Source organism: Electrona antarctica, assembly GCF_951216825.1.
Source record: "Electrona antarctica genome assembly, chromosome: 15".
Classification (NCBI taxonomy): domain Eukaryota; kingdom Metazoa; phylum Chordata; class Actinopteri; order Myctophiformes; family Myctophidae; genus Electrona; species Electrona antarctica.
Window position 1 is genome coordinate 44,159,963 of NC_136796.1, and position 24,661 is coordinate 44,184,623.

General features: G+C 40.8%; 1 long non-coding RNA gene across 1 annotated transcript; it reads left to right on the top strand.

The window, feature by feature from the left end:
- The first annotated feature begins 22,175 nt into the window (after window positions 1-22,175).
- Window positions 22,176-24,383, top strand: LOC306938865. The gene is made up of 3 exons (XR_013791781.1): window positions 22,176-22,388; window positions 22,855-23,020; window positions 24,292-24,383. It is a non-coding gene; the product is annotated as an uncharacterized lncRNA (long non-coding RNA).
- The last annotated feature ends 278 nt before the right edge of the window (window positions 24,384-24,661 follow it).

Sequence of the window (24,661 nt, forward strand, 5' to 3'; positions counted from 1 at the left end):
ATGACCATGTGCTTGTTGTCCATAGTCCATATGAAAGTCCATACGAAATCACACTGGCATCGGGTGTGTCTTTGAAAGGCCTTTCTTAGTGTACCGGTATGTGGTTCAGTGCTGACACAAATAAAAAACTAACCCTTTGAATCATGTCAACATTGCAATGGACAGATCATGCTAAGGCCCAGGCTACACGTATATGGATCTTTTGCAAAATGCACATTTCTTTGTGCGTTTGGGCCTTTCAGCCACACACAAACAGCGTTTTCGGGCAAACGGAGGTTTTTGGAAACGGATTAATAAGTGAAGATTTTCGAAAATATCCAGATCAGTGGATCTGTGTAGTCATGCGAAACGGAGCTTTTGAGAAACGATGATGTCACCGCTTATTAGCGCATATCATTTTTACTATAATTAGAAATGCAGCTTGTGCCTGCATGGAAACTACACGGATATCTCCGATTGTATTTGTTCATGTTTATATATCACTGTTAACAACTTTAAAACATATGTTGCATCAACTGCAGCGAGGAAAGGCTCTGCTCTGCTGCATCCAAATATATCAGCCTACTAGTCCAGTGCGGATGATTTCACTTGTATTGGTGCCGAGTGCGAAGCTTGAACAATAGGTTAATTGCGGACCACTACAGATAAACTGTGGATATTAACCTACCAATAAAGGACCCAGGCCAAATGCCATTGCGCAGTACATGTCTATGCGTGGTGTGTGCATAGCCGCATGTGAAACTATATTCCCGTGCTGTATTTTGCTCTCCATGTCATGGTCATGGTCATGGTCATGGAGGAGAAAGAAGAGAGGGTGCAGAGAGAGAGAGAGAGAGAGAGAGAGAGAGAAACTTTTTTGACTTTTTATAAAATAAAACCACTCACATTGTGTGCGCACACACACATCGCTTAGATATTGATTATTCTAGTATATGGTATAAAACAACAACATTAACCCCTTCACTTCTGTATTCTTAGTAAAACACACCTGGCTCTGTACTTGGAACGCTCGTTTCCCTCTACACCAAATCTCTTTGAGGAAATATCAGATCTACAAGCTCACAATGCATCACGGCATGAAGAAATATCAGATCTACATGCTCACAATGCGTTACAACATGAAGAAAGATCAGATCTACAAGCTCACAATGCGTCACAACATAAATAAATATCAGATCTACAAGCTCACAATGTGTCACAACATGGAGAAATATCAGATCTACAAGCTCACAATGCGTCACAACATGAACAAATATCAGATCTACAAGCTCACAATGCGTCACAACAAAGCCAAACGTTCCCCCCAGAATAAAATAGGCTCTCTGGGGTGGTTAACATTCTTAACCAAATTCCAATTCCCAAAATCTCTGCCTCTCACTCACTCACGCCAGAATGTTATGGTGAAATTGGTGACCTGCTGAAATACGTGACCATCTTGTGGACTTCACATAACTTACATGGAGGTCTTTAAATACGTGGCCTGAATACCGCTAGGTTGAACTCTGATAATAAACAAACCACAATGATTTACATTCAGACACTGACGTTATGTGATGTCTACACGATTGTCACATATTTCAGCAGGTCACCAATTCCACCGTAACACCTCCATGCTGGAGTGAGTGAGTGGCAGAGATTATGGGTATTGGAATTCAGCTAAAGGGACAGTTCACCCCCAAAATGACTTTTTGTCTATGGACTACTCTCCCCATGGAGACTTGAATCCATGGTTATTTTATTGTTTGTTTGTTTTCGTCACATTCCTAAACCAATCATTTGATGAGAAGCAGCGGTTCCGGTAGGAGACACAAAGAGTCTCCTTTGTGTCTCCATAAGTTATTTTAATGCTATCCCTTTAACCCATTTAGACCTGAGAACGATTCTACAAATGTCTTCTAAATCCTGACAGTTTTCTGAAAAACCCTATGTTTCTATGTCAACATTTTCATGTCAAGGACCACCAAAAATATATGTAATTGGCCGCCGACCCCCATCTGAAAAAATGTTTTGTTCCAGTGACCACCCAGAGGCAAAGATTTGAGTTAAAAACGTTCGCTCTGAAAGAATATATTCAAAGATTTGCGCCACATTTTCACGATTTTTCAAAAATTGCAGACCTACAAGCTCGTAGCGCGGCGCTACGAGCTAATGCTTAAAACACCAAGAGGGGTTCTTGCACAAAATGGTTTAACACCAGACTAGACAGATTATTGCTATAGTGTATAGTTTAAAATCACTTACCCTGCAATAATCTTTATGCTACACCAGACTAGACAGATTATTGCTATAGTGTATAGTTTAAAATCACTTACCCTGCAATAATCTTTATGCTTTGATCCGACGTGGCAAAAAACAAAATGGCGTCCAGACGCTTCAGTTGACTGTGAATCAACACACTTACAGTTCTGTCATACTGGAGGTGGTGTTGTTGCAACAAGAACCTATGAATGATGACACCATGTGATACATTGACCTGCAACCAGCACACACACACACGCACACGCACACACACACACACACACACACACACACACACACACACACACACACACACACACACACACACACACACACACACACACACACTGTCAGTGTGCAGGTCAATGTTTAACTAAGGTGTGACACCATGATTACTTGTTCCTGTTCTCACCTCCCAGACTCTAGACTGCAGGGTGTCCAAACTGTGGCCCGGGGTCTAACTTTAGACGGCCCGCGGCTTCATACCTGAACTAACGGCCCGTCCAACAGTATGGGACATTTTTGGGACATTTTTACATTGAAGTTTTGTATTTGCTGATTTGTATTTCTGTTTTGCATAGATGTGTGTATTTGTATGTCTTTATAAATGTCTTGATGAATTGAAAACGGAGGACCCTGATGTAAACAAGTCTTCAGGGTGCTTTTTCTGTTTTTATGCTCATAGCAGTTTTTGTATTGACCTGTACTTTCTTTGAAATGTACCCATTCTACAAACTGTTAATAACATTTTCAATCAATCAATCAATCAATCGATCAATCAACCTGGGTATTTCCCAGGGTATAACCAGTAAGACGCCTAAGGGTGAGAAGCGACCTCGCCCTAAAGGGCCTCCGGGGCGGAAACTACAGGCTGAGGCAGTTTTGTCCATCTTTTAGTGTTTTTTATCCCAACACAAATATTAAATGCCATTGACAATGAATGGACCATTTTGAGTGTTTGTGTAAACACAAACATTGCGTAACACAAACATTGATAAGGTGAGGACACAAATTGTGATTGGCTGGCATGAGATGATGTATGATGATACCGTAAGAGCGCCCCTCACTTCACATGGGTGTGATTTTATTTTAAATTCAAATCCAAAGTTCACACACTTCTAGTGGTCAGAGGCCAAATAACCAATATGAAGGTTGTTCACAGACACTTGTTTGGGGGTTAGGAACACATTTCTGAGACATTTGGACCTTTACAAGAAATGTCCCATAGGGGAATTGACAAATAGGTTTTAACGTCAAACAAAGACCATTATCTATTGAACCAAACATCAGAGAAATATAACACTTGCAGCTTTAGAAGCATCTGATCCATACCTTTCTTTTCATATAAGCTAACCCTAGTGATAGTTAGTGTTACCCAGAGAAATATGACCTTTGGTCACTTTATGACCATGTGCTTGTTGTCCATAGTCCATACGAAAGTCCATACGAAATCACACTGGCATCGGGTGTGTCTTTGAAAGGCCTTTCTTAGTGTACCGGTATGTGGTTCAGTGCTGACACAAATAAAAAACTAACCCTTTGAATCATGTCAACATTGCAATGGACAGATCATGCTAAGGCCCAGGCTACACGTATATGGATTTCTTTGTGCGTTTGGGCCTTTCAGCCACACACAAACGGCGTTTTCGGCCAAACGTAGGTTTTTGGAAACGGATTAATAAGTGAAGATTTTCGAAAATATCCAGATCAGTGGATCTGTGTAGTCATGCGAAACGGAACTTTTGAGAAACGATGATGTCACCGCTTATTAGCGCATATAATTTTTACTATAATTAGGTGAGAAATGCAGCTTGTGCCTGCATGGAAACTACACGGATATCTCCGATTGTATTTCTTCATGTTTATATATCACTGTTAACAACTTTAAAAGCGAAGCTTGAACAATAGGTTAATTGCGGACCGCTACAGATAAACTGTGGATATTAACCTACCAATAAAGGACCCAGGCCAAATGCCATTGTGCAGTACATGTCTATGCGTGGTGTGTGCATAGCCGCATGTGAAACTATATATTCTCGTGCTATATTTTGCTCTCCATGTCATGGTCATGGAGGAGAGAGAGAGAGAGAGAGAGAGAGAGAGAGAGAGAGAGAGAGAGAGAGAGAGAGAGAGAGAGAGAGAGAGAGAGAGAGAGAGAGAGAGAGAGAGGTGTGAATGCAATCGCATATAGCGTGGTTGGTGAGAAGAAAGTATACAGTGAGCGCATATATGGCACATGATCTCTCTCCTGTTCAGGTAATAAAGGGCGCACCCTTGACTGCATTCCGCCTGCATGCCGACAATGTGCGCACGTGAACTTTTATTAGCCTACATTATAACGTGACATGTGTTATACACCTGGAAAATATAGCCACTCTACAAGCTCACAACTGGTTGTGGACGCGACACTGGCCGAACGGATAGCGGCGCGGTCTTGATACCGGAAGGTTCCCAGTTCGAATCAGCCGTCCGACACGTTAAAATTACCACCACTGAAGTGCCCTTGAACAAGGCATTGAACCACTACGATGAAATGTGTTCTATGAGCAGGGCCTGGCTGGAAACAAGTTCTTGAGCTTAGCCCAGATACCCTGGGTAAATATAGATTTCATTTCATTTCATAGGTCTGACTCTGCTATTATTTTCTGTGCAGGACTTGCCAAGTCGCCAGAACAATGGGAAAGTGTCGAAAGTGTCTATCATTTTTAAATCATATGGAGAGAAAAGTCGAGAGTCGGGATTTGGAGATTTACGCACATATTGCATGTGACATGCTGACAGACAATGAAAGAAACATGTTCCACTTCCACTGAGAATTGTGAAAATGTGTGCAAGTCCTGAATATATTAATGTAGCCTGGGTTCCAGCCTGATTCGCTGCGTTCCACTGATCTGAAATGTCACTGCGCTCATTTTGAAATGTTTTGTAGTTTCTGAGTTATTTAACTTAAACGCCTAATACATTCTCAATGGCAATAGCACAACAAACTTTGGCATGCTGCATACTTACACCTAGAAACCCCATTCAAACCTATTTAGGTTCATCTTACGGTGGGCCTTTGAAATGTTTCATAGTTTTAGAAATATAGTGCTTTCAAATTTGAGAAATGTATAATGGGGCTCAATGGCAGATATTGGCACGTCAAAAAAATCACTTTCACCTAGAAACTCCATTCACACTTTTTATAGTTCAGCTTACTGTGGGCACACATTCTGGAACTTTTTACTTTGAAATGTTTTCTGGTTATTGAGTTATTTAACTTAAACGCCCAATGCATTCTCAATGGCAATAGCACAAACTTTGGCATGCTACTAGTCTTACATACTTACACCTAGAAACCCCATTCAAACCTATTTAGGTTCATCTTACGCTGGACATGTTTGCCTGAAAAGGAATCTTTGAAATGTTTCATAGTTTTAGAAATATAGTGCTTTCAAATTTGAGAAATTTATAATGGGGCGCAATGCGTCAAAAAGTCACTTTCACCTAGAAACTCCATTCACACTTTTTATAATTCAGCTTACTGTGGGCATACATGCTGGAACTTTTTACTTTGAAATGTTTTGTAGTTTCTGAGTTATTTAACTTAAACGCCCAATGCATTCTCATTGGCAATAGCACAAACTTTGGCATGCTACTAGTCCTACATACTTACACCTAGAAACCCCATTCAAACCTATTTAGGTTCATCTTACGCTGGACATGTTTGCCTGAAAAGGAATCTTTGAAATGTTTCATAGTTTTAGAAAAATACTGCTTTCAAATTTGAGACATTTATAATGTGGCTCAATGGCAGCTCTATGGCACGTCAAAAAGTCACTTTCACCTAGAAACTCCATTCACACTTTTTATAATTCAGCTTACTGTGTGGACACACATGCTGGAACTTTTTACTTTGAAATGTTTTGTAGTTTCTGAGTTATTTAACTTAAATGCCCAATGCATTCTCAATGGCAATAGCACAAACTTTGGCATGCTACTAGTCCTACATACTTACACCTAGAAACCCCATTCAAACAAGGTTCATCTTACGGTGGACATGTTTGCCTGAAAAGGAGTCTTTGAAATGTTTCATAGTTTTAGAAATATATTGCTTTTAAATTTGAGAAATTCAGAATGGGGGTCAATGGCAGATTTTGGCAAGTAAAGATTTGAGTGGGGTTTGAACCCACAAGCTCCAGATCATGCAGCCAGTGTGCTAAGTCACTGATCTACTTGTTACCTGCCACAATACAGTCTGCTGTTCCCTTTGAGTACAACATTGATACAAAAATAAAATACAAAAAATAAAATAACAGGAGATTTGTCTATTGTTTATTTTGCTGTTGTTTGTCTCTAGACGTTCGAATGTTTATGAACCACAATGGAAACAAGTCCCTGGCTCTTCTGTCATTATCTATTCGGCCTTTTAAGAACAGCATGCACAGTGGCTCACTGGGTACAGAGCCTTCCTGGGAAGCAGAAGGCCGCAGGTTCAAGTCCTGGCTCTGACATAGTGTTCCAAAATCATGAAAATATGACATACTATAGTATGCCGTCCGAAACCATGAACTATAGTATGTCGTTTTTTCATGATTTTCATCTTTTTTTCAAATCCTCCAAAATCCCGAAAAACGACATGCTATAGTATGCCGTCCGAAAAAATGTATAACTTTGGCATGCTACTAGTCCTACCTACTTACACCTAGAAACCCCATTCAAACCTATTTAGGTTCATCTTACGGTGGACATGTTTGCCTGAAAAGGAATCTTTGAAATGTTTCATAGTTTTAGAAATATAGTGCTTTAAATTTGAGAAATTTATAATGGCAGATAGTGGCACGTCAAAAAATCACTATCCCTAGAAACTCCATTCACACTTTTTATAATTCAGCGTACTGTGGAGACACATGCTGGAACTTTTTACTTTGAAATGTTTTGTAGTTTCTGAGTTATTTAACTTAAACGCCCAGTGCATTCTCAATGGCAATAGCACAAACTTTGGCATGCTACTAGTCCTACATACTTAGACCTAGAAACCCCATTCAAACCTATTTAGGTTCATCTTATGGGGGACATGTTTGCCTGAAAAGGAATCTTTGAAATGTTTCATAGTTTTAGAAATATAGTGCTTTCAAATTTGAGAAATTCAGAATGGGGGTCAATGGCAGATTTTGGCAAGTAAAGATTTGAGTGGGGTTTGAACCCACAACCTCCAGATCATGCAGCCAGTGTGCTAAGTCACTGATCTACTTGCTACCTGCCACAATGCATCGTTTGAATAACAGTTTGAGACTACTAGGATGGAAAGATTATGAAGCTGCTATTGAGACACAATGTATGTAGGTTGTAGTTATAGGAGACTATTTGAAAGAAATCAGGTACGATATGAACCTCAACCTTACTGTCTAACAGTGTGAACAGATTGGTAGTATGTCTGAAATTAGATAATCTATCTAGTTTCTTTATGTTGCTTGCAAGAAACCTACATTGTGTGGATGCAGTATTGGATGCAGTCAAGTCTGTTGAGATCTGAGTGTAAAGTTGACCTACAAGGACCACATTTTACACTGTAGGTAGTTATTGGGGCCAATTTTAAAATGTAGTCGTAACGTTTTCCTATACAACCAACCGACTCCTTTTAATACACCGGCCATTTTAAATGAATATAATGAAGATAATTATGAACACTTATCTGACTACCATTAAAATATGTTCACTGAGATATTTAATTGAGGGTGCATTGGTAAATAAAATAATATATTTGTATAAAATATCTTTCATACAAATACAAAGAATGGAAAGACAGACGTGAATAAAACGCAACAATTTTATTTTATAATTCAAACATCAACAAAGTTAAGATAATTTATAACAATATGTATAAAAGTGGTATTAACAGATTATATACATTTATTGACCTAGTCTGACCAGCAGATCATTGTGTTCAGTAGTTGTTCAGTGTTCAGTGCTTCAGTAGAATCACATCCCTGAATCACATTCATATTTATAAAAGTTGGTGTAACACCTCTTCCTTATTAATGAATTTTGTGTCATACAACCTGCACATTCAAGTAAATCACCATAGTTCAGCCAGACTAGTTTCGCTCAGAGCATGGGCTCAGAGCTTCTATGGCTCTGGTGATCCCATACCCCGGACGGTTGATCACACCCTGATTGGTTAGATTCGTCGCCAGGCAACGGGTGGTTATCGTTTTCAGAAATGGAATCAGAGTAGAGTTGTATTAAAAATACAAATAGCGTTGGATTTATACATGAATACATTCATAATAATAATAATAATAAATGTAAAGCGCCTTGGATAAAGGCGCTATATAAATGCACCATTTACCATTTACCAATGTATTTGTTAGTAACGCCATTTATATACATGGCATAAAAAGTCACACACAACAAATAAAAATGGATAATTAAAAAAAATAATAATACAAAAAGAGACTCTCCGAAAAAGTTCCAGAAAACACACAAATGCATCTTTCATCTTTCTTGTGTTGTTTTACAGTACACCGCTTTTAAAAGCGTCAACGGACTGGCACTGGCAGTATAGCAGGGCTCTCAGATAAGAGATGGCTTCGAGGGCCGCATTCCCCAGCCGAGGAGTAGAGCTTCGTCATGGGAGTTTTCACTTTTCACTCAGTCAGTGTGAAGGGGGCGGGTGGAGCTCGGGGGTTTGAGGAGTGACTCGGAGGAGGAGGCATTGTTGCTGTGTGGATGCACTGTCAGTCTGCAGTCTCCAGTCTCGGAGTCTCCACAAATGAAGGAGGGAGACGCGACCTTTACTGTAGGAGACGGGAAGCCAGGGTAGCGAATGCCGAATGGAGTTATTGGAGTAGGCTATAATGTATGGTATGGGTGTAGGAGGTAGGAAGGTGTATCATCATGTTTCTGAACTTTCATCAGGAATGGATCCTAGCTGCACTGTTCTGAAGAATGTACTGGACTGGAGCTTCTGGATTCTCTTAGTTGCTACTGGTCTGGATGAGGCCGGATCATGATCACCCTGGCCCGAATCCCGATGAGTTTCTTGTTTCTACTTTCTCTGGCAACCGTGAGTGTACTGGCCATCTGAGTTCCGTGCAGACTACGCGCACGCACGCACGGCACGCACGCACACACACGCACGCACACGCACACGCACACGCACGCACACACACACACACACACACACATACACGTACACACACACACACACACACACACACACACACACACACATTCTGATGAATTGAAAATGGTGGAACCTGTTGTAAACAAGTGTAATGCTTTATCAGTGTGTCGTCCACAGTAACAGTATTTGTATTGAGTTGTGCTTTCATGTGAAATGTACCCATTCTGCAAACTGTTAATAAATACTTCAATCGCACTCGCGCACACACACACGCACACACACACACACACACACACACACACACACACACACACACACACACACACACACACACACACACACACACACACACACACACACACACACACACACACACACACACACACACACACACACACACTGCCCTAGGCTCTGGCTGAACCAAAGAAGTGAAGATGGTGGTTTTAATTATTCAGAGGATCATGAATGCCTCATGTAAATTATGTAATATTGGTCTCATGTTGGGTGGAAAGTTGTTTCATAGACTTATAAATTACTGTGGTTTTAAACATCTGTTATCTGGTTCAGTGTTTCCCTTTGGAAATCATCTAAAATAAAGGGGGGATATTCTTTAGCAGCACTTTACTCCCCCTAGTGTCACAATAGTAGAAGGCATTGTGACCAAATTGGAGTCATTAAAGTGAGGGGAGGAAAGTTGTAGCATGAGAAATAAATAATGCTCTCATTACATCGCCAAAATACTAGTGTAAAATATAATATAAACCTTACTCTCAAAATATAATCTGTTTTTGTGGTAGCTGAAACAAATGTGCCCAAATAGGTCCAGAGTGGAAATGGGAAAGGGGTTGATCTCTGCATTTAACCTACCATATTGGGAGCAGTGGCTGCTATTAATTCAGCGCCAGAGGAGCAGTAAGGGTTTAACAGGTTACAGGACACATAGCCTACTGTAGTGTAGACAGGGGTTGGCAACCTTTTTGACATGAAGTGCCATGTTTTCATTTTCTTGATAATCAGTGTGCGGTATCAACATAAAGTTGAATTATGTCACCACATAAAAATGTAATATTTCCATCTGATTGTGATTGTCCATAGGCTGTACATAACCTTTTTATGTGGCTTATTTTCTTTTACACAGACTCAGAGCCCACCCATCTCAGACTCCCTCCCCACTCCCCAGTCAGAGCCCAGAGTTTGAGTGAATGTAGAATTATGTGCAGGGTGTAATTTATATATAGATGTGAGGGGACTTCATTTCACAGACTAAACTTTTTTGAATACTTCTTAATATTAAAATAAAACACACACACACACACACACCACCTGCTCTATTTTCTGGCCTCCAGGATGCTCCCCAGTTCTAAATACACCATGCTGAGTTGGTCCTGGCAAACCGCAGCCTGTTCTTATCTACGAGATATCTTCCTCTGACACCAGAGTATTTGACATTAGGGGGAGTGACAAAACCTCACTGAACACATGGCTGAGAAAGTGTGCCTTAAGCTGCTAGGTAAAAGAGATGCACGTGAATGCAAACTAATCCAATACTAACCCTAATACCAGACGCATCAATGCGTGTCAATGCATGGAATCTTCTGCACACCTACTATGCATCTGTAGTACACCAGATGCACAGATATACCTGAATAACATATTACTGTGATAAATACCTCATTTACACAGATAAATGATCTAAATACCTGCTTCGGTTCTCCCACCACAATTATATAATGTTCTGATTTGAAAGTTTGTTTCATCAACAGTTACGTAGTTTGCATCAAAATCCTAAAGAATGACTCTGATTCATTTTCTTTACCTTTACCAGGTTGTCGCCCCAAACCGGTGACTCTTATTGGACACTCAAGTCTGAGTCCTGGAACACAACCTTGAGCCTTACCAGAGTGGAGCCATCCTGGACGCGTGATTTCTTTCTACGTCCGTGATTAGACATGGTAACGCCCCGCCTGCCTCTGATTGGCCTACCGACACTGCCCGTCTTGCCTGTCCTCCGAGATGCAAGGGTACTCCGTGGTGGGAAATAATACAAGTACAAGAGAATGGCAACACGCGACAGTAACTTGTAACTTTAATTTTTGTAGAAGAGGCAAACCAATATTGTTTGTACCGTTTGCTTTGATTTAATAATTGATTGAACAACTATGATTTGATTTGGCTGTCTAATAGTACTAATACTAAAAAGATAAAGATCAAGGGAAAAGAGACCTTTTTACAGTACAATAATGCCTCTTCTACAAAAAATAAAAGTTACTGTCGCACGTGCCAAGCTGTCATTCTCTTGTATTATTTATTTATTGCCTCGCCTCACCACCTCAGAGGCAGGCGGGGCGTTACCAGGCGGGGCGTTACCATGTCTAATCACGGACGTAGAAAGAAATCACGCATCCTGGACCTGTACCATGCTTTCACAGCCATCAGAGCCATGCCCCCCTCCTCTATTCTGAACTCAAGTACTGAGAAGTTCTCTTTGAGAGATAAGTCAGACAACAACCTCAATCTTTCAACCCCTGTGAAACGCTAGTTTTTGTTTTGGCATGTGACAGTTGAGAATCTGATTCCTCTGAAACTCTTTCACACTTTAGCCAGCATGGGGTGCTTTGCAAAAGTCTACAAGCCATAGTATATATGGCTTGTAGACTTTTATGTTATATATTTTATAGTGTTTATTTTGTGGCAGTTTATTTTTATTTTTTGGTAGCTTTAAGTCCTTTTTTCACAGTAGCCATATTTATATTATAATATTATTATATGTACTTAGTTTTGATTGATGCTGATTGATAATAAAACTGTTAACACACTGTTTTGTTAAAATTACACCATACTAGTCAATGTTGAATAGTCGAAATACACCACAATGTATTGCGCTCAACAAGTTGCAAATAATAAATTGTGAATGAGAAATAAGCTCAAAGTTGGAGATTTCTTTTATCAACATGTTGTAACCGTTTCCTTTTTTCAGTTCTAGACTAATTCATGTAAACAGAGGTGCATTAAATGGAAATATTATTCCAAATGTAGCTTAACCGTAACTACAGCTATTATTTTAATAGAGGGTATGTGCGTGACATCATCATCAAACCCGGAAGTTAAGCAGGAATGCCTACTGAGTGGCAAAAAAACTACTTTCTAGCCTTGACAACCCATGCATCCAAACAGAAAAGGCCTCTGATTGCGTTAAACAATGTTAAACTCACTTTGCATGTTGCTTTGCCACTCGATGTGCCATTCACTTTAAGCATGCGCATACCTAGGCTGAGCTCACACCTTTCATGCAATTCTGGTGCTCGTTGGATGCATGTTGTGTAGTGTCATGGCCGCCCAATGTATTTCCAATGGAGGTCACATGGTTTGACCCAACATTGTGTTGTGTGAGGGGGAGGGGCGCATCGGGCGGTGGGCTGGGCGGCCATGACACAACACCCAACGAGCACAGAGAATTGCATGAAAGGTGTGAGCTCAGGCCTAGCCTGGCTAATAAGCCAGACTAATATCACACAACACGCTGGTAGGCAATTTTTTTTTGCCAACGGCTGATTCGGTCTGGTTTATTAACCAGGCTAGCGCATACCCTCTATACTGCTGTAGTCAATGTTATGCTTTTAATATGTGGCTGAGGTTTGGGAGAAACTGTGGCTGGTTATTTAGTACACTACAGCAGTGGTGGAAAGTAACTATGCACATTTAGTACTGTACTTCAGTACAATGTTGAGGTACTTTTACTTAACCAGAGTATTTCTATTTTTGACACTTTATACTTCTATTCTAGTACATCTCAGAGGCAAATATTGTACCCTTTTTAACGCCACTACAATTATTTCAAACGGCTTTACTAGTTTCTCTGAAGATTTAAATTATAAAGACAAAACATACTCAATTAAGCCCTTTTAAAAAAATAGCTGATCTAGAAGTTCACAGCACCTCACAATGTTGTGTGTGTGCTTGTAGAGGTGCTATTGATACCAAGTCAAATTATGATTACAGGACTTTTACCGGTAACAGAGTACCTCAACATTACTACTTTAACTCTAATAAAGAATCTGAGTGCTTCTTCCACTACTGCACTATAGAAATGATAACCCATGTGATTGCTTTAGCTACATGTAACAGGACCATCTGGGTCATACACTTGCAAATGTACCCTATAGGTTGAGTTCAATTAAGATTCAGGATTTTAGGGTGTAGTCTGGCAAGTTCACTGAACTTGGTTTACTCACACACACACACACACACACACACACACACACACACACACACACACACACACACACACACACACACACACACACACACACACACACACACACAACACAACACAACACAACACAACACAACACAACACAACACAATTTCGATTTCAGTGCAGAACTCTTTACATATAGGCCTATATGGGGCTATGGGGCGGCAGTGCTTCAGGGGTAGAGTGGCCAGTAGAGCAGCTAGATGGGAACCATGAGGTTACCAGCTCGCTCCTGGGCTCAGGGCTCCCCCAGAGTCAGTGTTGAAGTGTCATTGAGCAAGACGCTGAACCCGATTGCTCCCGATGTGCAGGTTGGTGTATGCATTGGTGAAAGTAATGCACCATTTTACCATTTACATACAGTTCCTACCAGGCATTGCAGCAGCATGATAGACATCTCCAGGCAAGAAGTAAACACAGAATGCAGTTGATTGACATTGACCTTGAAGATGGAGCTTGCACAAAAAATGAATGTCACCCACTTCATTACTTCTTTGCACCTGTGATGTGATGATAATACTAAAGCTGTTTCTTGTTCTGACCTTGCCTTCTGTCTTCTCTAGAAAATGCATTCTGCACTCACTGTGGTGGCTAATTCAGAAAGAGCCTTGTGTCTGGAAAGGCTCAGACCTCTTCTCACTTTGTTGGAAGCCTCATGAAGGTAAAGCTGCATTTTACTCAAAGTATTCTAATTTGTTGATGAACACTGCCTGTAGGCTATATACACTGTACATACAAATGTAGACACAAACCACCTGCTCTATTATTTGGCCCCAAGGATGCTCCCCAGTTCAAAGTCCTCTATGCCGAGTTGGTCCTGGTTCTATCTACCAGACATCTTCCTCTGACACCAGACCAGAGTATACTGTAAGTTGAAGTCACAGGGGAGAATGGGAGATGCCACAAAACCTCACTGAATACATGGCTGAGAAGGTGTACCCTCAGCTGCTTTGTAAAAGAGTTGTTTTACATAGCTTAGCTATTATATGACAGTAGAGAAACTGTTGATAAATTCATACTTCCAATTCAAAGATCAATGTGCCCTGCATGCTGAATCATATTTCTACCCTGTTGCTGACTGGCTGACCTGTTTGTGGTTTCTCCCTCTTTGTCTTTCTCTCTGTTTATCTTTGTAACACTGTCATACGACGAAGTATAAATCAGGTATAAACGAGACGTCAACAACTTGAAGCACTCACTGACAGGAGGAGGCATGATGAGTGTGGCCCTCAATGGCTTGTGCATCTGGAGGAGTCAAGAACATTCCAGATCTCTACGACAATAGTGCCATGCTGCAGGTATTCACATTGTCCGAATGAGTGTTGCATGTCAGAGCTGGGTATATCAAAAGGAGACATGGATCGTCCTCCCCATCCCCCAAGCAAATCGAACCCTGAATGTAAATATTGCTTGCTGGAACATCCATGGAGGGAGGACGACCGAGAGAGAGAGAGAGGGGGGGGGGACAACTAGAGATCCAGTGGGAAAAAAGAGTGGGCAGTTGAGGAAAGGTGCAGGCTGTATTTGACTGTACAACAATCTATCTCTAGAAGTGTATAATGAACTCTGGGAGAAGGGATGACATTGTTACAACCAGGCTGAGACTGGGACACTGTGGTCTAGCCAGCTGCTTGAACATCATAGGCAAGCATCCAGATGGACTCTTGTCAGTGTGGACAGATGGAGACAGTGAGACAGGACTTGTTCTCATGTGATAGTACAGAAATTAGATGCAGCAGATATGTGAGGAATTGACAGATCAAGGTCTCAAAGTATTCCCTTAAGGCAGAATTTACGCCAGGGGTATTGTAAGAGCAGTCTTGAGATTTCTCCATTTTACCGATCTATTCTAAAGTTTTTTATTCTAAAGTGTAGCTGTATGTAGGTTAAAGTGTAAGGTAAAACAAACCGTCGAGGGCAGCAGTACACTAACGTGTACAGCCTGCCGGAAAGTAGAAGAAGAAGCAGCCTGTTGGGCAGAGGAGTTCCACAACAATATTATGTGATGAAAAGGTAAAGTTTTTATCTGTGCTGTATAAAATAGAGGTACTTGTGAATCACAATGAATGTGTCGGATAAATAAAGCAGACAAAATGGTATTTAGCAGGGAAGAGAAGTTGCCTTGCATTCATGTGTAACTGTTTACATTGATAAAAGGATAGTTTATTTCGCCTCCTTTCACAGCATCCACATTGACATGTGTAAACCGAAATTCAAATTTATTCCAGTTTATTAGTGATTGATTAATGATTATTTCTATTCCTATTTCAGCGTTTCTTCTGTATGACTTTAAGCTGATTCAGTTCATTATTACTAGTGCAGTGTTGTGATCATGTCTGGTCGGAGTGTCCTGGTCGAGAATGTAAACATAATAGGCTAGACGAAGGCAGATAAGGGGGGGGAGGAAGGAGACTGTTCAGCCAAAATATAGCTTTGTAGAAATCCATGAGATTGATTTAACTGTGTGTCTTGTCTTCTCCAAAACTTGTGTCGGACTCCTGAACCATTTTGAGCCGATAGGACATACTCCATCTTTGTCTCCACCAGGCCGAAGGCATTTTTTTTTATCATTGACGTCATTAAAGGTAAAACAACGTATAGGACTAAATGGGTTAATCTAATATTTCTGTCTTCCATCTCCCAGCCTTGCTGTGCTCACAGAAAGACAATCAGTCTTGTTCACCTCTTCCGCTTGGACCAGACCAGCAGAACATTTGGCACCACCACCACGCATTGCCTCTTTGGACCTGCAGCTGGTGCTCTGCAGTTGGTCTGCTGCAGATTGAAGCTCAGGCCCAGCTCGACCTCCAGCAACTTACTGCTTACACCCAGCGTGACAGCGACAGTGTGATTGTTGTCTCCTCGCGACCCAGAAACATCTCAGTACACAGTGCGTGCTGAGAAGTGTAGGAGTGGGGTTAAAGTAAACATTGCAACACAATGCATCACCACCACAGCCAGCAACAGGGGCCACCACAGCTTTCCTCCAATATGTCTACTCATCACCAACAGCAGCCAAATCAACAGCAGCAGCAAGATCGTTTCAAATACCCTCCTCCTAACCATCTGCCTGACGAGCTGGTATCAGCCATGGCTACCGTGGACCTTATGAACCGGCCAAACATGAACCAAGAAGTGCCCAGGTTCCACAGTGTTCTACAGACTGCAGGAAAAGTCATTGACTACGGTCATCTTGACTACGGTCATCTTGACTACGCACATCTCTCCGCCACTGCTGATGACAGCAGTGTTGGAGAGAGCATGCCTGAAGGGCGGCATGCTTGTCTGCAACCCTTTGAACCAAATGAGTATGTAGACCTGGATTACTGCAGGTCAAGCGGTGAGGTTCAAAAGAACAAACGACTGTCGCCTGTCGGTAAAGGGTAAGTTAGATGTGTTCTCCCCTCTCATTCCCCCCATCTCTTAACAAAACACATCAGAGATAAAAAACTACTTTGTGTTTGTGTCTTCACAGGACATCTTTTCAGGAACGGTCTGCCAGGTGGTGAGGATTCAGGTAAGATGATGCAGAAACCAATGGAGAGAATAAAACATTAAATACTTGATTCAATATACTGTAGGTCAACCTGAGAGCCTCTTTACCCAGAAGCGTAATGGAAATGAACATAGTCAGATCTCGACACTGACCATTTCACTCGCATTTGCAACTAAAAGTAGATGTGTGCAAATTGTAAAATGTATTGAAGAACTACAATCGCATTGAAAAATATTTCCAACAACTCAGGAACGCAAGCTTCAAATGGAATATTTTGTTCCCCCGTGAATACAGGACACGTGTCCGTGTCGGCGATCGACGGGAGTAGCGATTTAAAAAAAAAAAAGAACGCTAAGCGCAGCATGTCTTGAAAAGCTAGGGGAGAACAGGGGGCAAAATAAATTTGACAGTCAATGAGTTGAAGATGTCTCCATGACAGGCTTTGGCGAAAGACATTTAAGAGGAGAAAAAACAGGCACTCAGTCTAAATAATGCAATTTACCGAGTGCACGGCTCACAAAACACGCCTGTGATTTGTCTGCTGAAGGCTTGACGCCGAAACGCGACCGTGATTTGTCTGCTTCTCTGTGCGCCACAATGAATTCAAAGTACCAGAAGGACTTCGGACGGAGTGCTGGCTTTTTCTTTATTACGGTAAACAAGACATTTAGCAGGACAGCTGTGTGTTTTCTCTTACAGGAAACGGGCCTGAACTTGAGAAGGAAACATCAGAAGTGGTTGCACCACTCAAAAGAAATCTGTATTTTCTTTCCCAAAGGATGCAGACAGTAAGTAATAAATGACCACTGTCACATTATACAAGCTGTAGACCTGAATGAACTATGAATGGTGTTCCATAACAGGGGTTACACATGAACATGCTAAACACACTATATAGTGTCTAGTGGTATGGTATACCTTGTATGCTAAATAAAAGGCCCTGTTACAATGTTGAACAGAAACAGGAGCACATCTAGCATAAGACTGAATAATACGTGTGTTTACTTTGTGGGGTAATTTTATTGGTTTCTTTGAAGCATCTTTGCCCAATAGAAATGCACTTTCAAACATTTCAAGCATTTATTTTATTCAATTAAGAAAATACACAAATGCACATGATGAGCAAAGTAAGACAGGAGACATTAAATACAGCCATAGTACCATACCATCTTATCTAATTATATAGGAGAAAGAGATGGAGCTGGTAAACATCAGACGACCAGACCTGTCCGTCCTATCTCCAGATGCCCTCAGAAAAAGGAGGCTACGGAGTCTGTGAAGACCACTTTGAAAATGACATGATTGTCCAAAAGGTACATGCCAAAATTCACACCCATAAACAATCATTCTTTGGGGGAATGGAATAGTGCAACATGAATATAGAGAATATTAGTGTTCAGATAAGAGGTCCTCATGTGAATATTATTTTGCAGAATGTGAGAAAACGTCTCACAGACATTGCCACACCAACATTAAATTGCACTGTTCCTCCACCATCAGCTTCTGGTAGATGTGTGCTACGTGCACTCCTCCATAGCATTGCTCTCCTTTTCTTTCTAGTATAGATTATATAAATGCAAGTAATAACATCAGCAGATTAGGTGGAGTAAGCTTTATCCTTTATTTTAAGGGACCCAGACCAATATTGACAGCACTTGTAAAAATAATAATAATATATATATATATATATATATATATATATATATATATATATACAATTGTTCCCATGCTGTTTTATAAAGGTGAACTTTCCATCTTTATTATTAGCATTAATTTAAATTGCATAATGCAATACAAAAGCAACCAATTAAATCACACCACTCGTGCAACAACTTCCAATCCATGCCATTACAACAGTGGCAGTATTTTATTTTTAAGGCAAGGACACGACACCAGCAGCCACAGACCAATCTGGGAACCCAGTACACGAAGAAGTACTGATTGAGGTATGGTGGTAAATAAGTCAATTTGAAATACTAAACATTGCCATTTAATCGTGGTCACACATGTCATTTTGTAAGGTGGATTTCAATGCTCCTTTCTTAACAATAGCAACAGCCAGAACTTGCACTGGAAACGGAGCGAAGAGTTGTGCTTGAACAAAAACTACAAGAACTACAGGAGAAAAGAAGCATGAGAGTACAGCTCCATCGAGAAAAGGCCAGAAAAAAGAGACTGCAAGCCAAACTCAAATGCCTTAAAGCAGAGTAAGAATTCCTTTACAGTAGTGTGTGTGTGTGTGTGTGTGTGTGTGTGTGTGTGTGTGTGTGTGTGTGTGTGTGTGTGTGTGTGTGTGTGTGTGTGTGTGTGTTTAACTTTCCTCCTATCTTAAAAAAATAACCTTGTTTCCCCCCCCCCTCAAGGCTTTTAGCTGAAAAGGCTACTGCAAAAAAGAAGATCTCTCTCTGATGCCCTGAAAGCTCTTCCTCCAATGACTGCTGACTTTATAGACCATCAGTTGAAGACATGTGGCCGAAACCAGAGAGGAAAACAATTCCCAACATCGGTCAAACAGCTGGGTGTGAAGATTTATCATCACAGCCCCAGAGCCTACTGGACACTGAGGAAGCACTTTACTTACATTTCCATGTAAGTAGTTCAAGAATGGATCATGACAACTTGACAAGATAGACCAAGTGAAGTGTTGCAGTTCATAATAACATATCCAGTATTGCTGAGCTTTTGTTCAACCATTACAAATCTATGAAAATGTGTCCTAACTGCATTGACCATCCAGATGTTTTTTTTGTTTTTTTTTTAAATCATTCCATTACACTAAAATGCTATACTGCTCCTCGATTTTACAGCCAGGTTTCCTAGATGGTGTCCTCAGTCACATGGAAAACCTAGGGAAAAAGCTATATCCCAGTGAGCTCGTCTTAGATGAGATGGCAATAAAAAAAACATCTGGATTACAACAGCTCACTGGATTCTATTAATGGCCTCACAGCTAAAGGACAGGTGGCTAACCAAGCCATGGTCCTGATGGCTCGAGGAGTGGCCTCGAGGTGGAAGCAGGTGAGTTGATATTTTATTCCATACTGCTTAGAGAAAGTGACCAATGCATGCACATACAAGATAAAGTTTATTTTATGGGAGTGATTGTGTGTTCACTCAGGACAAATTAATGCACTTCATCTGTTCACTACAGGCTATATAGGATACTTCCTTGCAACAAGTGCTCTCTCAGGAGAAGATACGGCAGCGATACTGTCGGAGGCTGTGAGGCGCCTAACAGTAATTGGTTTCACAGTAAGTCTATTATGTAGATGCGTACATATTATGTACATACTTCACATACATGTTACAGAGATTATGTTAACATGTACAGTGTACACTGTCTCACAACAGGTCATTTCTGTGGTCCGTGACCAAGCCTCAACCAATATGAAAACGCTGAAGTTGCTGGGAGCCAGCCTGGATCCAAAAGATGCTACAGATGTGGCACACTGCATATTGGTGGAGGGGAAAATAATTCCTCTTATATTCGATGTGCCTCATCGTGTGAAATCCATTCTCAACAACCTTAAAAAACATGGCCTGAAGGTTGGTTTCATTCCCAGACCTGTTTTACCATCTAATGAGAATTCAAATTGGACATAAATTTAGTACATTTTAATGACCATGGTGATGTCAGAGACATTCCTTGCATGCATCTTGGTGTGATCAATGAGTGCAAACCTGGTTACAGTTGTGAAATAGTTACACGTATCACGTATCAACTTCCATCTTGTTACAGATGGGAGAAAAACAAGTCCAGTGGAAACACTTTCATGCTCAGGATATGCAGAACTCTGTCCGCCTTGACTCGCAAACATATTGATTTGCCAGCTTTTACCAATATGCGTGTTCGACTTGCAACTCAAGTCTTCAGCCACACTGTGGCTGCAGGTGGGTAATAATCGACAAACTATTTATGATGAATGGGGCAATCAGAATGGAATGTAATTTAGTTTGGAACAAATTCACCTGTATTACAACGGAATGTAATGCAAGCCAATAATCCAACAATCATATAGGGATGAAGACAATGATTGACTTGAAAAGGCTACCAAGTGAGGCACATCATACAGCGGATGTTTTTGAAGACATGAACAGGTTGTTTGACATACTGAATTCAAGGTACTAATTCTGACTATTTCAAATGGCTACTGATCATCACACATTTTATTTTTATTTATTTTTTTATCCCACGATTTTGTAACCCATTTTTCACCCCTGTGTCAATTATCTAATGTGATCCTGGGCTCTACACACCCTCCGCCAACCTAGTCCCCATATATGGGGGACATGGGGAGAGCAACGGACTTGAACTCATGCTTCCTTCATGCCTGAGTGTCCAAGTTGCTCCTTTACACCCTGGTTGGCCGTAGCGTGTGGAAGGAACACGTTATTCCAACCAGTTCCTTTCCAACTTTGGGAAGATCATCACACTTGTATAGTTTATTTTTTATTTATTTTTATTATTAGTCAATTTAAGTCGATTTTAGATTCTTTATTAATCAGCAAACTCATACTTTTCAGAAGCCTCTCTCTTTCCAATCCTTGGTGCCGACCCCTCCGAAAAGGTGACAAGTCCAAAGAACAGTTTTAAGATCCTCATGGACAGCCTTACATGGATCTCTTCTTGGACCTTCAGGTTGGTTAGAACACATTACATGTGGTGATCAGAAAGAGGCAATGGACAATTGTCATGTTTCTATGCAGATGAGTATATTTCCATGAAATAGTCCTCAGACACCTAGAGATTTGTACAGTGACAGATCTATGATTCTCAAAACAGAATGCCACTGGCATCATTGGATTCATACAATAGATCATTGACTTCCAGGCCTAGATTCACTCCCCCTTGCCATCGAGGTTTAATCCTCACCATCCGAAGCGTCCTCCACATTGTACAGAAGCTGGAGAATTAACATGGAGACGTCAAATTCCTGTGCACAGCCAAGCTTAACCAGGACTGCCTTGAGGTATGAACATAAGTTTAAAAAAAAAAAGATTATGAATAAACACAGTAGTTAATATTTTCTTCTAATCCATTGTATGTCTCTTCCCACTCCCAGAATTTGTTCTCTGTGATCCGTGGCAAGGGTGGACATTGCTTCAATCCCACAACCACAGAGTTTGCTGCAGCACTTAAAAGTGCCTCTGTTGCTTCTCTGTCCAACGGCATGGGGAGTGTCTGTGTGGAGGATAAGGACATGCCTTTTATCAGTGGACAGAGCAATGCACCAAGCACTGACCAGTCTAACCCACTTCACTCCAACCCCCAAACGGCATCTACTTCAAAGGTGTGTATAATTTAAAAATAAATACAAATAATTGTATGGCTGCCTGCCACATGCACATTGAAAATAAATGTGGACATTTTCTCACCCCCTTATAAGTTGTAATGTGTAAATTCCCCAGAGTTAGTGTCGAAGTGTCCTTGAGCAAGACACTGAACCCTATAATTGCTCCTGATGTGCTGGTTGGTGCCTTGCATGGTTTCCGCCGCCATCAGTGTATGAATGTGTGTTTGAATGGGTGAATGTGATCTATGTAAATGCACCATTTATGGATTTTGTGAATATGATATATTGGCCAAATGTATTTGCATGTCTTCGTTGAACATGTTGCTTCTTACACACAAGAATTCTTTCCTAGTCAGTAATGAATGGCTTGAATGCATTTAAAAACAAATCGTCTAACCCTATTTGCTGTCCATTCAGACAATTTAAACTCATCAAGTTGTTCCAACTTGTGCTTATGTTACAGTGTGTTCCTGAGTGTGAAGACCTCACAGCTGGTGGAGTACTGTCGTCAGGAGGGCATAGTGTTTGAAGGGTACTGCCCCCTGGCCAAGGGACAGGCCCTTAACCATCCCACTGTTCTACAGCTTGCACAAAAGTACCAACGCACCCCTGCTCAAATCTGCATACAAGTATACAGGTATTAATCATGTCATAATATTGACAATCTAGTCAGACCAGACTAGGCCATAAAAGCACATTATCCCCAAGGTTAACAACTCTTTCAATTATTATTGCCTAAACTATATAGTATGCATGCATTATTATATGTATTAATGTGTTTAACTATCGGGGCGGCTGTGGCTCAGGAGGTAGAGCAGGTCGTCCAATGATCCCTGGGTTGGTGGTTCGAATCCCGGCTCCTCCTGTCCACATGTCGAAGTGTCCTTGGGCAAGACACTGAACCCTACATTGCCTCCAATGAGTCGGTCGGTGTGAGCTCGCCACCATTGGTGTGTGAATGTGGGAAGTGAGGACGCTGGCCTCGACTGTTCGCCGCCTCACCTCCAAATGTATGAATGAATGAACCATTGTAAAGTGCTTTGAGCACTTGGAAAAGCGCTATAAAAATGCAATTCATTATTAAGGTCCTATCTGTTGATTCTCTGCATGTTTTCCTCACGGTGCCTTTATGATCTTTGTATTCATAAGTGATTCTTCTCCTTTTTTCATCATGCTCTTCTGCTTTGTTGCCGGAGTACACCGTGTTGCACATTGCATTCATCTGTTATGAATGGGATCAGATTTTCTTGTGATATTGTAATCTGTGTTGTCCTATAGGCTAGAATTACTTCTCTCCTCTGACCAAACCTGCACTTACTCATCTATTCTACACTACATATCACATTATAGTGCTGCACAATTAATCAAAATAAAAGATCAAGATCTAGATTCAGACACTTATGCAATCTCATTTTGTGAAGAATCGTGCAGCACTAGTTGGCTGTCTAATTCATTTTAGTTACTCTTATGTTTTTTTTAAATAAATATTTTCATGGGAAAAAAATGAGAATCGTGATTATTGTGGAGTAAAATCGAGATTCACATTTGAGCAAGAATCGTGCAGCACTATCACATTATACCTCGATTTAAACATACTTTGCCTACATCACATCTCACAGAATAACTTACTTGATCTATCTCAACCACCAACTAATATGGTTGCTGACTCCGTCCCAGTCAGCAGTTAAAAACTCAATTGTAAGGAGATGGATGCAGGTCCTTCTAATGTGAAATTCATAGTCAGAAAACATAGTAGCAATGGGAAATGATGTCAGGAGCCAAGGACAATAGATAACATATCTACGCATTTCTGTATAGACATACTACAGTATACAGTATTGAATCGATGGCATAGTCATGAGATGGTGCTATGTTGTTAATAGTTTTGGTGTTTCAACAGGTCTTTGATTTCTTGCTCTCTCCTGAGGACATGGACAGCATCAGGAGACTCCACTGCGACATGAAACTCATTAATCTAAGTGATCCACTCTGAAAAGAGAAAACACACACGTGATCCAACACATCTGGAGAATGACATTTTGTGTAACAATCTCATAGAACGTCTGCCTTTAAGCCCTGTATTCAGTATGTTAACCTGACAGTGCTCGGTAATATATTAGTGTTCCTAATAGACTAGTGTGATCAATATGCAAGCATGTAACGGTTACAGTGTACTTTGGTTGTTACCCTGCTTGGAAATAATACACTAAGACATGACACAGGATAATTGTGTTTATATGTGATACTTTCCCACTGATTCATATGCTGGA